Below are 18,134 nucleotides of genomic sequence, written 5' to 3'. Positions count from 1 at the left end.
ACAATCAATCCACTGTATTTCCCGAAAGTCTACCATGTGCAGAACATGACCAAGGCTTAGGAGTGTACAATAGAGTAAACAGACAAGATTCCTGCCCTCAAGGAGCTTACAGTCTAATGGAGGAGACAGACCCAATAATTACCAATGGGAGAGTAATAGAGTAAATAATCAGTCAGCTGGTCAATAAATCATTGATTTTTATTGAGTGCTTATTTTGTACTGAGTACTGTACTAAGCAACAATTAGTAGACCTGAAGACTATCTTCATAAGATATGTATGTAAATGTTCCAGGAATCACAGACACTTAGGTGGAATAGAAAGGCTGAAGCAGCAGTTTGGGGACAAAGAGTGGGGAAATTTAAGATTACTCAGGGTAGGTCTCTTGGATGTGATGTGATCTCAGAAGGGCTTTTAAGATTGAGAGGGAGCTGTGATATAGTCAGAGAGGATGTAGGGAGGGAGTTTCACAAAGGGGGAAATATGAGAGCAAGAGGTGGGAGAGATGAGAACAAGACAGAGTGATTAAGGTTACATTGAAAGGAATGAAGATTACAGGTGAGGTGAGAAGAGAGTGGGTAAATGGGTGGACAGAGAGTTGATTGAGTCCTTGAAAAATGTTGTGAAGATGGTCAGGGGTTTCTGCCTGATAAAGAGAGGAATAGGCATCCACTGGAGATTTTTTAGTACTGGAGAGATATGGACTGAACATTATTTTAGAAAAATGATCCAGGAAGAAGAATGAAATATGGACTGGAGAGGGGAGGGACTAAGCACTTGGGGAAGACAGTAAAGTTAAAGCCATAATCTTTAAGGACAGATATTTCAATAAATGACATATGGGGGAGTAGTAGCTTATATAAAATATGTACATACAAGCTTGGGGATTGTGGTAACTTAAGTACTTAGGTGACAGAAGGGATGAAGTTGGGGAATATGCAGTTGAGGGATAATACAATGGGAAGGTGAGATTACTTGAGATATCTTGGAAGAGATATGAGCTCAGAAGGGCTTTGAACATGGGGAGATATATGGTCTGTCTGATAGGAAAGGGGAGGCCAGGGGAAGAGGTAACAGAAGTCAACTGCGGGAGAAAGGAGAACAAGGTACAGAGAAGAGGAGTAGAGTTTAGATTGAGAGGAGTGAAGATTATGTTCTGAGTTACAGTGGGCGAAGAGAGTGGGTAAAGAGGAGGGAGATAGCCTATTAAATGCTTTAAAGGCAATGTTCAGAAGTTCTGGCTGTATATGGAAAGGAATGGCTGACCACTGGAGGTTTTTGAGGCATGAGTAGATAAACATAGTCAGATGTTTTAGAAAAAGTTATCCACACAATATGGACTGGAGAGGGGAGAGACTGGCAGCAGGGAGATGAGCCAGGTTGTTGATGTGGTAGTCAGGATATGATTCTGATCCTTTGGGAAACTTTTTAATTTGAAAAAACTGAAAGCATAATACTTGGATCACTCTACATGCTAATAACAGGGGTATGGAAACATGTAGCTAGGATGACATGCAGATGATTTTAAAACACTTCTCAGAATGAGCAAAGTGCTATGCTATGGGTTGACAATTAGTCTAAAGAAGCAGCGTGACCTCTGCTGGGGCTGAGAGCCAGTGAACCTGGGTTCTAATCCTGGATCTGCCAATTACCTGCTGGATCTTGGAAAAGTCAACTAAATTATTTGTGCCTCAGTTTCCTCATCTGTAAAATGAGGATCCAACACCTGCCGTCCCTCCAATGCCTGGTACTTAAGTACTTAATACCATAATTATTCTTCTTCTTATTATTAATTAGGCTGTGAGATCCATGTGGGACAGGGACTATGTCCACCATGATTAACTTGTATCTACCATGGCACTTAGAACAGTGCTTGCATATGTTAAGCACTTAACAAATACTACTACTATTATTAGGTAGGAACCAGCACCTGGAAACTCTTTATGCAACCAAGGATGAACAATTGTAACACAGAAGACACTGAACTGAATACTGCCAAGACATTCTGTTACCTCACTGGTAGTATTAGAAATGCCTTTTGATTTGAAGGTGACACTGGTTGGGCCATATCAGGAGAACTGATTACAGCAGGACATCCTAACAACAGCTATATGATGAGCTGAAAAGGTAAATCCCAAATTTGAAGGTGGAAGAAGCTCTTTAAAAATGAAATAAGGAAAACGTCAATGTGGAATTCCAGACTATGGGGAAACAGCAACAAAATCCAGATTAGTCTAGCAAGCAGCAATCAGAACTGGGTTGACTGTTTGCGTGTGGAAGCTTTGGAGTGATGGTGACACTAAAAGAGAGAAACTAAGCAGCACCAGGCACTGTGGATAACAAATGCAACTGGTGCAGCAAGGGTGATAATGATGGTATTTGTTAAGCTCTTACAATGTGCTAAGCATTGTTCTAAGCACTGGGGATCATCACATCGGGTGATCTTTACAGGCATATGATATAGAAGGGATTGTCAGGCACACATTGGCATGTACACTGCTAAAATGACTGAAAACTTAATTTTTAAACCTGAAGAACTTATTTAGTCCATTTATTTTGGGGGTTTACAGAGATATTTTGGTGTTGGCTTGTCTTTGCATATGCTTGTTTAACTCATTCAGCATATCATTAATTCCTAGAGGAAAGGAACCTGTTAAATTCCATTCCAGTTCAGTTTAGAAGTAGATACATAAAAGTATATATTTCTTGATAAAGTCTCTGAAGAAGATTTTTGACTTAATAGAGGTGAATTTAAAATACTTCTATCGCTCTCTGGGATTGTGCTTCCAGATGTCAAGTGATGAGTCATCTAAAAATGAATATCCCTTAAAAGTCTGTGGTCAGCAGAAACACATGAGCAGTGGACAAAATTAAAGTTTCATTAATGGCCAAACCAATCTTGAAAACCACTTTAATATGAGGGCTGGATTAAAATTAGGACTTGAGTTATCATCAATCAATCATATTTATTGAGTGCTTACTGTCTACAGAGCACTGTAATAATAAGCACTTAGGAGGGTACATTACAACAGGAGGTTGTACATTACATTACAATAGGAGGGTAGAGAAATTCCCTGCTCATAACAAACTTACAGTCCAAAGGAGGATACAGACCTAAATATAGATAAGTTACATATATGTAAATTATGGATATGTACCTAAGTCCTAAGGTACTGCGGGAGGGGTGAATAAAGGGTGCAAATTCAAGTGCAAGGGTGAAACAGAGGGGAGAGAAAGAAGAGGAAATGAGGGCTTAGTGGGGCAAGTCCTCTTGCAGGAGATGTGCTTTTAATAAGGCTTTGAAGGTGAGGAGTGTGATCACCTGTTGAAAATGAAGAGGGTGGGAGTTCCAGGCTAGAGGGGGGGCATGGGTGAGAGGTCAGCATCGAGATAGATGAAATCAAGTTATAGTGAGCAACTTGGTATTAGAGGAGTGAATTGTGTGGCCCGGTTTGTAAGAGGAAATTGGGGGGGTAAATTAGGAGGGGCATTGTACCCTCCCAGGAGCTCTGCACACAGTAAGTGCTCAATAAATACCATTGATTGATTGATGGAGCAGTTCTACTTGGGTAAGTGCAGGGCTACAGTAATGATGATACTTACTAAACTCTTAGTAGGTGTCCCACCCTGTGCTAAACTCTGGGGTAAAGATCAACTAATCAGATTGTACACTGTCTGATGCCCACATTCTAAGAGGAAAGGAGAGTAAATATATCATGCCTGTTTGGCAGATGAGGGAACTAAAGCACAATATGGCCAAGTGGAAAGAGCACAGGGCTGGGTGTCAGAGGAGCTGGGTTCTATTCCCAGCTCTGCCATTTGCCTTGCTGTGTGACCTTGGACAACTCACTTATCCTCACTGTCCCTTAGTTTCTTCACTTAGACTGTGAGCCCATGTGGAACAGGGACCTGAGTAATGTGTATGTACCTCAATTCTTAGAAAAATATTGGATAAATATTTAAATATAATAGTAATAACAATAATAATAACAATAATAACAAGTTCAGTGAGTTCCCTGAGTTTCCATAGTAGGAAGTGACAGGGCTGGGACCACCAGCCTAGACTCCTGACTCCCTGTCCTGCCTGGCCCAGCTACTTTCCAATGGATTCTTCAGCCAATGCCACCCATTATGAAGATAATGCTATCTTCTCCTGCCTGTCCAAGCCTTTTAGAAAAGATGAGCTGATAATTGGAATACTAATTCTCTCTCCTCAGTGCATTAGTGGGCCCACATGTTTTTTTTTAAAAAATTCTTTTTTTAATGGTATTTGTTAAAAGCTTACTAAGTGTCAAGTACTGTTCCAAGCTCTGTGGTAGATACAAGTGAATTAGTTTGAACATAGATCCTGTCCTGCATGGTGCTCACAGTATAAGTAGAAAGGAGGACAAGAGAACTGAGGCACAGATAAATTGACACTCCCAAAGTCACACAGCAAACATTTAGCAGACCGAGATTAGAATCTAGGTCCTCTGATTCCCAGGCCCAAGTTTATTCTAATAGGCCACGTTGCTTCTCGTGTTGTGCCCTTTGGCCTTCCCTCCTCTCTTAAGCCATGAGTTGTTAGATTGCTAGTGATTTTGTAGACTAGCACTGCAGAATATGGACAACACAGATAGCAGTTCTAAAATGGAATAAAAAGTTATAATACAAACACTGGACAAGTCTGAAAATATGGAATTGACCACTGAGATGGGGAAACATATCTACCAACTCAATGGTATTGCACTCTCCCAAGAATTTAGTACAGTGTTCTGCACACAAGCAATAAAAACTTCTGAATGATTGTGTAACTTGCATACAAACATTGGCATGCTGAAGGTTGTATTTTAAGGCCAGGATGAGAACAAGGATCCCAAGCCTATCTCAAGAGGTGCCAGACCATGTTTCTGGGCCACACTCCTCCAGATTTTGGCCTGTTTGGAGAATGGAACCTGCCCAGTTTCAGGCTCTGAATTCTCACTCTCCACTCCATTGCCTGGGGAGCTCATATGTTCAACGGCTTCAGCTATCATTACTATAATGACATCTTCTCACCAGCTCCAACATCTCACCTGTGTTGAAACTTCTCTAACCCTCCTACCTCCAGGACATCATCTCACAGCTGTTCTACCAGCATCTCAAGCTCAAAATGGCTAGTACTGAATCCTCATCTTCCCTTTTAATAGATTCCCAACTTTGCAATCTCTGTCAAACACACCACCAACCTCCCAGTCCCAGAAGTCTAAAACCTTGGTTCCTCTCTGATTTTTCACTGCTTTTTATCTCCCACAGGCCATCTGATTTTAAATCCTGCCAATATTTCCTCTACAATGGTTACCTGATCTGCCCTTTCTTCTCCACCCTGCTGGCCTCTACCTTGGTACAAAACCCCAACACTTTCCAACTGGAAAAAGAATAGATTTGCATATTTAGAAATTTTAAAAAACTGGTTTAGAAAAGCTTGCAATTTTTATGACACTTGAAATATTCATTACCACTCAGAAAAGGGCTCAATTCTCATAGCAGAAAGCAATCTATTCAGCTCTTTTGAATGAGCTGAGGCTGAATAGGAAAACGTTTAAAAGATTGTAATTTACTGTGCTATACTTTTCTGGTTACTTTATTTGGTTTACCTTGCTCAGATTTCATTGTCTAGAAAGACTAACAATTTATTCAAGGGATTCTCTAACACAACAAGAAGATTAGCTGTGACAGTTTTTTTATATATGTTTCCTACTAGAGGACAGTGGGCCCCCTGCCCATTTCCTTTAATGATATCTGAGAGAATCTGATAAGCTCTAGTCTGCTCATACAGGTCAAAGGGCATTGTCTTCCCCTCCACTCCAGCAGCCAACAACAAAGTCAGGCATATGTTATCACCATCTCAGAGGAAGCTGTGAGTCTGCTTGTGTTAAACAGAGCACAAATACAGGAAAAGGGTCAGGGGGTTAAAAGCTGGTGAAGTTGTGCTAAGGAGAATATTATGCTAATAATATTAGAGAAAGAAGAGTAGATGTAGGATTAGAGATTGTAATGTTATTCAACAGCAGTTTTACTTTTCACAGCATTTAAAAATACCTCAGAGGAAGCAGTTTTAATGTACAGTTTATATCCTGATTTGGGTGGGGTTTTTTTTCTTTTTAGTAGTATGGCCTGCTAACTCTTCGGAAGGAGATTTATTATCAAGTAAAATTGATATCTGTGTTGAAAAAAAATTCTAGATATATAGTCATCATGTGTTTTTCATTTATTTTTTTAACATGATTTAAAATATTCTCTTTCATTTCACTTTATGACATTTCCTACTTCGATCTTTTAGCTTTGGTGGATGAGAGGATTTCCATTTCTAATTTATAGTATTGGTATTTGTGTGATAGTAACTGGATGGTCTACTTGAATTGTCTCTTTGGGTTCCAGAGCACTGTAGAGCCCACTGTTCTGAACAAAATATGGATTCATGTTTCTGAAGATTTATTTAATTCCATTTCTACAGTTTTTTTTGTTCTTCCCAAAGCTCCATTTTTGAAATGCCTCTGTGCGTATTCAGTGACCTGAGAGGATTGTCTTGAATCTTTTTCATTAAGCTTCTGAAATCCAGTTTCTTGCTCCATTTCCCCGACCTAAAGCTGAAGGAGTTAGTGGGCTTTGTTTTGGTTATTTGCACATCTGTCCTGAGACTTGACTGGATGTGAAATAGGAGGAATGTGTAAGCGTAATTATATACAAGTGACTGCGCTGGTCAAAATGGACATCTATCCAATGGGTTGGGGACTCCAGATTGTTGGAAAAATGTTATTGAAATTACCTGATCTGGGTCCACAATGAAGCTGTGATTTGCATAAGGAGCATCTTGTTGGTTTAAAAATTTGTCTGGGGCTTCTAGCAAGTGTACCAAGCCCAAAGCCAAGGGTTTGAACTATGATTCACCGTGATGCTGTTTTCTCCTTCTAGAAAGGCTACACCCACCTGATGGCCATTCCCACTGAGTGGCCTCTCTTGGCCAGTCAATGGCTGCGGCACTTCCCGGTTTGCAGTTTACATTGCCCCGAACCACTGCTGGACCTGGGGATTTTTTTTTTTGACAGATTTTTAAATGAAAAGAAAACAAGCATGAGGTTTCTTGCATGCTTCAGGTTGATGAGTAGAGAGTAGGACCCCAGGTCACATTCACACAAAATGAGGAACCCTGTCATAATCAATCTTCACATATGGCTTTTTATACTAGCCTTAACACTCCCTGTCCTTCATTCATTCTTCTCGGAGGGGTAGGGTTTGTACCTGGGGATGGCCTGGTCCCCCCAAATAAATTCTGTCCCCCCTCTAGATCCCCCAATTTGTTCAGACTAGCACCAACACCTACAGGTTACAGGTTGTAACCCCTGTCTGATCTCTAGAACTGATTTGCCTCCTTTAAATGATGCCTAGTTGCTTTCATTTTTCCATTCTTTTCAGCCTTAATTGCTGCTCTTGGTTCAAATGAGAATGGTACATTCTCTGAATTGTCATAATCAGCAAGTACTGGCTGTATTCCAGAATTTCTCTTTTCTGAAATTCATCATAGTTTTTAATTGCATTATATTGAGATGGCATTATAGAATTGGAAAAAAAATTGTCACACCTATTGGTGAGGGCCTGATAATCTCAGTCTGGTCTTGAGGACCTAGTAGTAGTGATTATAGTAATAATAATAATTGTGATATTTGTTAACTTCTTACTATGTGCCAGGCACTGTACTAAGCATTGGAGTAGATATAAACTAATCAGGTGGACACAGTCCATGACCTAGATGGGGCTCACAGGCTTAATCCCCACTTTACAGATGAGGTAACTGAGGCACAGAGGAGTTAAATGTCTTGCCCAAGGTCACACAGCAGACATGTGGTAAAGTTGGAATTAGAACTCAAGTCCTAACTCTCCGGACCGCGCTCTTTCCATTAGGCCATGCTGTTTTTAGTTCAGGTGGTTTGACATCCAGCTCAGCTATAGACTTCCTGGGTGACCTTGAGTTGGTCACTGAAGATCTCTGTACCCCAGTTTCTTCATCTGTTAAATGGGGATGATAGTACATACTTCTCCTTTTCCTCTAGAATGGTGTGAGAATAAAATGATATCATTGATGCGAAAGTCCTTTGGAAGAAGAAAAAAAATACAAAATCAGGGATTGCCTACTTATAATGAGAAGGAAACAATACAGAAAATCCAGGATAAGCCCCAGTGAAATCATCCCATCTTAAGTCCCTTCAAATGAATATGCCCCATGAATAAAAATCAATTCAAAGAAATCTGCTTTCAGTGAGAGTACTAACTAAGGACACAGAAAATGGAATGTCCTGCAGGCAATGGACTATTTTGGAAATGAGACAAAGCAGAACAATTCATCATTTGGGTAGATATCAACACTACTTCTAAACACATTTCTAAACACAAATCAGCAGTTAGAGGAGACATTCTTGTCTTATGCCGACGAGTCATCTTCTACCCATAGCGGTGCCATGGAAACTCTCCCAGAATGCCCCACTTCCATCTGCAATTGTTCTGGTAGTGTTTCCCTAGAGTTTTCTTGGTAAAAAATATGAAAGTAAATTTCCACTGCGTCCTTCCATGCCATAAACTTGAGACTTTGCCCTTGATTCTCTCCTATGCCACTGCTGCCCTGCACCAGTGAGTTTTGACTTGCAGCAGATTGCCTTCCAATAGCTAACCACTGCTCAAGCTAGGAATAGAATGGATATGCTTCTTCCTGATTCTCCCTCCTGTAATCAAAACTGGTAGAGTACTGGGAACTCTCCATGTGTGACCCTGAGAAGGGTAAAGGAGAGATAAGCAGCCCCAAATAAAAAGGAAAGAAAAATTACATTCATTTGTCTTACCAAGGAGCTGCGCTTGAAATATTTTTCCTTAATGAACAATGCTATACATTAGTTCAAAGCCAAAACTATTGTATTTTTTACAGTATATGTAGAAAGTAAAGTATAAGAAGTAAACAGGAGGAAACAGGGAAATTAAATGGTTAAATCAGACTTGCAATATGAATTCACACAGCTGATTTACAGAAAAAGAGAAAAAGCTCATTGAGGGCTAGGATTGTGTCTCACAAATGGAATCTCCCAAACACTTTGTACAGTCCAAGGATAAGAGGGAAAATGAAAGGAAAGGGAGTCTTGGCCATACCCTGAAATGCCAAAAAAAAAAATCACTCCCCAAAAATCTGCTGCACCAGTTTACAGGGTGTAGGGGAAGGATTGGACATGTTAATGGGCCTTATACCCTAATTAGTACAAAATTCATAGACCCCTGATACCTCTTGTGGGATTTAAAACTTCAAAGGAACTGGGCCATGTGTGTGTGTGTGTGTGTGTGTGTGTTTGTGTGTGTGGTGGTGGTGGGGAGGGGATAGAATGGGTAGGAAGAGGGGCTCAACAAAATCTTGGCTAATCATTCATTCATTCAACCGTATTCATTGGGTCCTTACTGTGTGCAGAGCACTGTACTAAGCTCTTGGAAAGTACAATTCGACAAGAGATAGAGATAATTCCTACCCAACAACAGGCCCACAGTCTAGAATGGGGACACAGACAACAAAACAAAGCAAAACAAGTAGACAGGCACCAATACCATCAAAATAGATAAATAGAATTATAGATATAGACATATCATTAAAAAAATAGAGTAATAAATATGTCCAAATTCATTCATTCAATAGTATATATTGAGCGCTTACTATGTGCAGAGCACTGTACTAAGCACTTGGAATGCACAAGTCTGCAACAGATAGAGACAGTCCCTGCCGTTTGACGGGCTTACAGTCTAATCGGGGGAGACAGACAGACAAGAACAATGGCAATAAATAGAGTCAAGGGGAAGAACATCTTGTAAAAACAATGGCAACTAAATAGAATCAAGGCGATGAACACTTCATTAATAAAATAAATAGGGTAATGAAAATATATACAGTTGAGCAGACGAGTACAGTGCTGAGGGGATGGGAAGGGAGAGGGGGAGGAGCAGAGGGAAATGGGGGCAAAAGAGGGTTAAGCTGCGGAGAAGTGAAGGGGGGTGGTAGAGGGAGTAGAGGGAGAAGGGGAGCTAAGTCTGGGAAGGCCTCTTGGAGGAGGTGAGTTTTAAGTAGGGTTTTGAAGAGGGGAAGAGAATTAGTTTGGCGGAGGTGAGGAGGGAAGGCGTTCCAGGACTGCGGGAGGACGTGGCTCAGGGGTCGACGGCAGGATAGGCGAGACCGAGGGACGGTGAGGAGGTGGGCGGCAGAGGAGCGGAGCGTGCGGGGTGGGCAGAAGAAAGAGAGAAGGGAGGAGAGGTAGGAAGGAGCAAGGTGACGTACAGCCTTGAAGCCTAGAGTGAGGAGTTTTTGTTTGGAGCAGAGGTTGATAGGCAATCACTGGAGGTGCTTAAGAAGGGGAGTGACATGCCCAGATCGTTTCTGCAGGAAGATGAGCCAGGGAGCGGAGTGAAGAATAGACTAGAGCGGGGCGAGAGAGGAGGAAGGGAAATCAGAGAGAAGGCTGACACAGTAGTCTAGCTGGGCTATAACGAGAACCCGTAGCAGTAAGGTAGCTGTTTGGGTGGAGAGGAAAGGGCAGATCTTGGCGATATTGTAAAGGTGAAACCGGCAGGTCTTGGTAACAGATAGGATGTGTGGGGTGAACGAGAGAGACGAGTCAAGGATGACACCGAGATTGCGGGCCTGAGAGAGGGGAAGGATGGTCGTGCCATCCACGGTGATAGGGAAGTCTGGGAGAGGACCGGGTTTGGGAGGGAAGATGAGGAGCTCAGTCTTGCTTATGTTGAGTTTTAGGTGGCAGGCCGACATCCAGGTGGACACATCCCGGAGGCAGGAGGAGATGTGAGCCTGAAGGGAGGGGGAGAGGACAGGGGCGGAGATGTAGATCTGCGTGTCATCTGCGTAGAGATGGTAGTCAAAGCCGTGAGAGCGAATAAGTTCACCAAGGGAGTGAGTGTAAATGGAGAACAGAAGAGGGCCAAGAACTGACCCTTGAGGAGCTCCAACAGTTAAAGGATGGGAGGGGGAGGAGGCTCCAGTGAAGGAGACCGAGAATGACCGGCCAGAGAGATAAGAGGAGAACCAGGAGAGGACGGAGTCCATGAAGCCAAGGTGAGATAAAGTATGGAGGAGGAGGGGATGGTCGACAGTGTCAAAGGCAACCGAGAGGTCAAGGAGGAAGTGCTGTGGGGAGGGGAACAGGGTAGAGCAGAGGGAGGGAGTAGGGACAATGGGGTGGGGAGGAGGAGCAGAGGGAAAGAGATGGCTCAATCTGGGAAGGCCTCCTGGAAGAGGTGAGCTCTCAATAATGTTTTGAAGAGGGGAAGAGAGTTAGTTTGGAGGATGTGAGGAGGGAGGGCATTCTAGGTCAGAGGTAGGACGTAGACCAGGGGTCTATGGTTAGTGGTGAGTGAGCATTTTTCCTGGAGCTAGCAGGGTCAGCCCTGACTGTTGCAGCCAGAATCTACTTGTCCATTCCCCACTCGTCCAGAACCACCTAGTGATCCTCTGAGGCAAGGTGGAGAGGAGAGGCAGCAGTAATCCCCTAGCCTAACCAGGTCTGCTGGGTCTGGTACAAGCAGGTCCTCTCTTGGGCTTCCAATCTTTTGCCCAGCCCAAGAACTGCAGCAGCTCCCTCAACCCTGGCTCCCACCTCCACTCCGTCTCAGACTTCTGCTCTCTCTTTCACCATGCCTGTACTGTGTAAGAGAGAGCAGAGTGAAGGCTTGCATGGCAAGGACTGCTGGCCACAACCAGACCCACCATCTCCAGTGGTGTGGCACAAGTACGACAGCCAACGTGGGTAGGTCAGTCACAGAACTGTCTTCATAATGTACCAAACAACAGCCATGTTGTTAAGATTTGGGGAAGGAAGGGTATGGTTAATGGCGAGCTCTTTGGGTTTCCCCTATGGTCCAGCCCCAGAGCTTCAGCCCCATTAGCTCCTGCATTAATCTGGCCCTGAGCCCAAGTTTTCCTCAAGCCCTTTCCAGCTGGGGTGGGGCATCTCATGCAGTTAGTCTTCTTGAGGTGACCCTGGATCTGGCCCATGAGCAAGGTTTCCAGGCCTCTGGTTTCCGGTCAGGAGTCATCTCCACAATCATCTCCCATGCCATGCTGGTGGACAGGTTGGGGATGTGGATGAAGAGTAGACAACAACATCATCTGTTGCTATCATTCAGTGGTATTTATTGAATGCTTACTGTGTTCAGCAGACTGTACTAAGCACTTGAGAGATTACAATACAATAGAATTGGTAGATATGATCCCTATCCACAAGTAGCTTACAAGCTAGAGGGGCAGACAGATATTAAAATAAATTCTAGATAAAGTAAAATTGCAGCGAGTAAGGATATGGATATACGTGCTGTGGGACTGAGGGTAGGGCAAAATATCAAGTCCTTGGAGGGTGCAGATCCCCAAGTGTATGTCCACAGATTCTTCCACAGCTTGCAGGAGGAAGCAAGAGGAGAAAGTTTTCTTTCCGGTGAATAATATTTTCCTGCTTCAACATCTCACCTGCTGTTTCTTCAGGCATAGTTAGTGGGTGATTTGGTAGATGTTAAAGTGACCAGCCCTTCCAGTTTTGGAGAGACAGTCATGAAATTAAAGATACACATTTAGGTCCCACAAAACAGACTTTAGTGGTGCCACAGTGATCTTGGCAACAAAAATGGTTAAGATATTTGGGCATCTCAGCTAGAGGATAGGAGTAAAAAAGATGGCAAAGATGAGTATTTTATTGAGATTGGGGTGGGAAGGTAGGAACAAAGGGAAAATGGGAGAAGGAGAAATGGGAAGTTTTAGGTGGTGGTAGCTCTCTCTGGTCTGCTGACATGGCTAAAAAAAACAATGGGAGCAAAAGCAGCCTGGGGCCCGGAAAAAAGCAGAAAGTGGGACCCTATCCAAGTACAGCTATGTATGTACGAGTGTGTGCTTATATGTGTGTGTATGATTCCTGTGAGTTTTACCTGCTTTTCCACATTCCAAGCTCTCCCTATCCCCACGTTCCTCTTTTTGTTTTTAATTGTTTTTGTTAAACATTTATTATGTAACAGGCACTTTTCTAAGCTCTGCAGTACATACAAGGAAATTAGTTTGGACACAGTCCCTGTCTCATATAGTGCTCATGGTCTTAATCCCCATTTTACAAATTAAGTGACTGAGGCCCAGAGAAGTGAAGTGACTTGCCCAAAGACACACGGAAGACAAGTAGCAGAGCCATTAGAACTCAGGTCTTCCGATTCCCAGGCCTGTGCTCTTTCCACTAGATCATGCTGCTTCCCCTTTGTCCCTCTTTGTCCCTCTGTCCTCCTCTTTTGGGGCCCTTCTTTCTTTAGCCCCTCCTTTCTCTCATTATGCCTCTCTATGCTTTTGGATGTAAACTGTTTTAGCATTTCTGCTTTTACAGCTTTCCCCTTACCTCTGACCATGTCCCTTGCCTTCCTTTCAGCTTGAAAGATTTGGGTTCCTTTCAATCACGGTCAAGCCAGAGAGCTGAATTTTCTGGATAAGCATACCTGGATGAGCACATGTAATGCTTCATAATGGGGCCTGACTGTATCATTATAATTATTATTACTACTATTATTATAAAGAGTATTATTATATTTGTTAAACCTTAGCTATATTCATTCATTCATTCAATAGTATTTATTGAGCATTTACTATGAGCAGACCACTGTACTAAGCACTTGGAATGTACAACTGGGCAACAGATAGAGACAATCCCTGCCCGATGACGGGCTCACAGTCTAAACAGGGGAGACAGACAGCAAAGCAAAACAGAACAAAACAAAAACAAAACATCATCAAGATAAATAGAATGTCAAGCACTGTTCTAAGTTCTGGGGTAGATATAAATTAATCACAATATCTGTCCCGAATCGGGTTCCCTATCTAAGAAGGAGGGGGAAAAGGCATGAAATCTCCATTTTACAGTTGAGGAAACTGAAGCACAGAGATGTTAAGTTAATTCCTCAAGGTCACGCAACAAGCAATTTCCAGACCCAGGATTAAGACTCAGGTCTTCTGACTCCTAGGCCTTTGCTTTTTCCACCGGATCACGCTACTGCTCCTAATTGAGACTTATCCATCCCAATATGATTGATTGAGACTTCCCTTTGAGTGATCATTTCTACCAATTCTGTGGTGGTGTATTTTTCCGAAATGAAATTATGATAGGATACCCCATTTTTCTCTCTCACCATCTTCACTAACCATTCACCCCCAATTATTGCCTGTTTATCCCCTCATTTCAATCCCCCCTGACATGACACTGTTCATTCATTCATTCTTTCATTTAATCAGATTTATCGAGCACTTACTGTGTGCAGAGCTTGGGAGAATACAACAAAAAACAGACCTACTCCCTGCCTGCAACCACACAACTCAGTTCTGCTTTCTTCATTTCCACCCCTCATTGGTCATACACACTGATGAACATGTTCTGATACTTCATAACTACCAGATACTGGACCACCTCTGATTGCAAACATTCTGACCCTTAAACCTCCAATTCGAAAATTCCACTTCCTGGCCAAAGCCTTCTAACTTGTCACCTCACTTACTTTCCCTCTCCTTTAAAAGCACTGCATTGCCCCCATTGAGACTGCTGGGCTATTTGACCCTTTCTACCTGCCCTAAATGCAAATGCCTCTTCTGGATTCCCTAAAAATTCCTCCCTCCTGAGGCACAAATCCACACCTTCAAATCCAGTCATCCCTCTCTACTAAACTCAGCTTCCATGTTTCCTCATATCCCCACTCTTCACCCCTGGATTAGCCCCGTTGTCTTTCAGGGAGTCACTCATTAACCCTTACTAATCATTCATATTTCCTCTTGAAGCTCCCAGAAGCACCATTTCCTCTCTCTAAACTCTGATGAAGAGGTTACTTTGTTGGCAAGGTAGCATCAGATTATGAACTACTTGAGGGCAGGAATCCTGTCTATTATTTGTACTATACTCTCCCAAACACTTTTAGGGTGCTTTGCACATAGTAACCATTTAATAAATACCATGGAGTGATTGATTAATTGACTGATTGATCATCAAAGCAGTGTGGCCTAGTAGAAATACTCTGGGACTAGAAGTCAGGAGACCTGTGGTCTATTCCTAGATCTACCACTTGTCTCCTTCATGAATTTAATAGAAATAGAAATAACAACAATTATAGTGTTTATTCAGCACTTACTATGTACCAAATATTAGGGTAGATACATGATAATCAGGCTGGACAAAAGTCCCTGTCCCATATGGAACTCACAGTCTAAATAGAAGGGAGAATGTTTTGCACATGAGGGAACTGAGACACAGAGAAGCTTACTGACTTGCCCAGAGTCATATATTAGACAACTGTCAGAGCTGGGATTAGAGCTCAAATTCTCTGATGCCGAGGTCAGTGGTTTTTCCACTAGACCACACTATTCTACACCCTGGGAAAGAATACAGAGATGGGAATTAGACATGGCCCCTGGCCCACAAGAGGCTCACAGTCCAAGCATATAAATTGGAGAGAAGAGACTGAAGACAGGCTCAACAAGAACAAAGAAACAATAAAATAATGAAACAGCATAGAAGACAAGGACAAATACACACAATACACAAAATGTAAACAAATTCTGTGCTAAAAGAGAATAATTTCAGGCTCCTCAGTGCTAAGAGTACAAGTCAAAAATGAAGCCACACTAACTGCTACAGCAGCCAACAGTCTTTCCAAGGTTTTGTGGTGGCCTCAAGCTGCAGATACTTTTCTCTTTTCCCCCAGGGTAGAGGAAGTTAAAATGGGATGGCACAGAAGAAGAAAGTCAGTGCTGGTTCCCTGAGAGGTATTTTGCCTGTAGCACACCAGCAGCTTATATAATAATAATTATTATTATTATTATTATGTTTTTTATGAACTATATTACTATGTGCCAAGCAATGTTCTAAGTGATGGGGTAGATATGAGGTGTGGTGAGCAAGAGTGACTCCATTTTGCATTATTTAACTCCAGGAGCAACAAGCCAAAGGATGATTTAGGGGAGAAACTGTATTATCTCTCTGGGGAGTTTTGAGGAAAGGAACTGAACTGTCTTGCTGAGGGCTAAAGGAGGGGCTAATTTGCTCTGCTGAGCATGAAAATAACTATGGGGCTATACCCATGGGGGGATAAGCCTGGGGAAGCAGTCACCTTCCTCTCTGGTTTACCAGGTAAAGAGCTAACAAGCGGAAGACAGCTGACAATCCTGAGCACCCTCCCTCTGCAATCCCCCCCCAGCCCTGAGAACAATGGTTGAAAGGGGGACCGAACTGGCACTCTATGCCCCCCTTTGCTGGTTGGCCCAGTTGGCTCACTTGGCCTGGTTTGCCCGGCTTGGCTGGCTTGGAAGCACTTAAGCCATGGACTAAGACACCTACAGCTACCGAGGCCCAGCACCTAAGATTTGAACCAGGATGACCAAGAGCTGCGGGTAGTCTGAATCCTTGAAACTCCTCCAATGTGGGATCATCTTCACCAAGACTTGGTCAAACCAGTTGGATTGGTAACTATAGGTTTTGTGCTTTGTGTGTTTATATGTGTGTGTGTGTGTGTGTGTGTGTGTGTGTGTGTGTGTGCATATGCACCTAACCCCTGTTTTAGTTTAAAATAAAGCTTTCCACTATAACAGGGGTGTTTGGTTTTACTTTTTGACATGTCCTTTGAGCACCTGAATTGATAAGGGAGTCAAATCCTGATTAAGGGCTCTTAGGTTGAGCTCCTGATAATGTGGGAAGTGATCCCCAGGCAGGGCTCATGACACAAGGTAATCAGGTTGTCCCATATGGGGCTTACTGTCTTAATCCCCACTTTACAGATGAAGTCACTGAGGAACAGAGAAGTGAAGTGGCTTGCCCAAGATCACACAGCAGACAAGTGGCAGAGCTGGGACAAGAACCCATGTCCTCTGACTCCCAAGCCCGTGCTTTTTCCACTAAGCCAAGATGCTGATCCCTGCAGCACCATGGCCTGAACAACACAGAGCATTTCGGGAGCAGGGAAGTTGGCTACTGGGAGGGAAGGCAGTAGCTACCGCTTACTTTGCTTGGCCATGGCTAGTCATCCAGGATCACTGAGCAGATAGCATTTATAACTGGTCCTGTGCAAGCAAAACATGTCAGAAACAGGGGCACTCAGTGTTCTGAAGGAAGGCAACAGCTACTGGTTTCTTTGCTTGGCCTCAGTAGGTGGGTATTCATTTAACTTCTCTGTGCCTCAATTCTTCATCTGTAAAATGGAGTTTCAATACTTGTTCTCTCTCCCTCTTAGACAGTGAGCCCACTGTAGAACAGGGACTGCATCTCAACTGCTCATATTGCACCTATCCCAGCAATTGTCATATAGTAAGCACTTGAAAAATACCACTTCCATTATTGTCTCCATTCACACCATTGATGTTTGTTGAGTCCCTACATATGTAGAGCCCTGGGCCAAGAATGAAGCCAGTGGGCCAGGAATCACTCCCTAATGTTGATGTAAGCTGAACAAATCCTAGAGACAGACTGGGTTGGAAACAGAGGGGCCAAGTTGGGGAAGTGGGAGACTGTAGACCATCTTGAGGTGAGGGGAAATGAGCTGAGGTTATGGGAGAACAGGAGGCAGGGCACAAGGAGGAATTAGAGAGGATCCTTGAAGGTTCAGAGTCTAGTGGCTAGGACTCCAGAGGAGCAAGGCTCCTGCCTCTGAGGAGGAGAATTCAAGTCCCGGGACATCAACAGGGAAGTACAGCAGGTCCTGGAGAGTGAAAAATATTAGATCAAGGGAAAGATGGTTTAACCTGGGTTTGCTTTACATAATATAAAAGAATATATATAATAATAATGGTACTTCATCATCATTATCATCATCATTGTGGTATTTGTTAAGTGCTTACTATGTGCCTGGCACTATTCTAAGTGCTGGGATAGATACAAGATAATCAGTTTGGACACAATCCCTGTCCCACATGGGGCTCTCAGCCTTAATCCCCATTTTACAGATGAGAGAACTGAGGCACCGAGAAGTTAAGTCCGAAGACAAGGGGCAGAACCTGGATTAGAACCCAGGCCCTTTTGACTCCCAGGCCCGTGCTCTATCCATTATGGACCGCAGTTGGATACTGACTGTGCTAACCGTTCAG

Source organism: Ornithorhynchus anatinus, chromosome 9 (genome assembly GCF_004115215.2).
Source record: "Ornithorhynchus anatinus isolate Pmale09 chromosome 9, mOrnAna1.pri.v4, whole genome shotgun sequence".
In the NCBI taxonomy this organism is placed as follows: Eukaryota; Metazoa; Chordata; class Mammalia; order Monotremata; family Ornithorhynchidae; genus Ornithorhynchus; species Ornithorhynchus anatinus.
Note: the sequence above shows the minus strand (reverse complement) of the source record.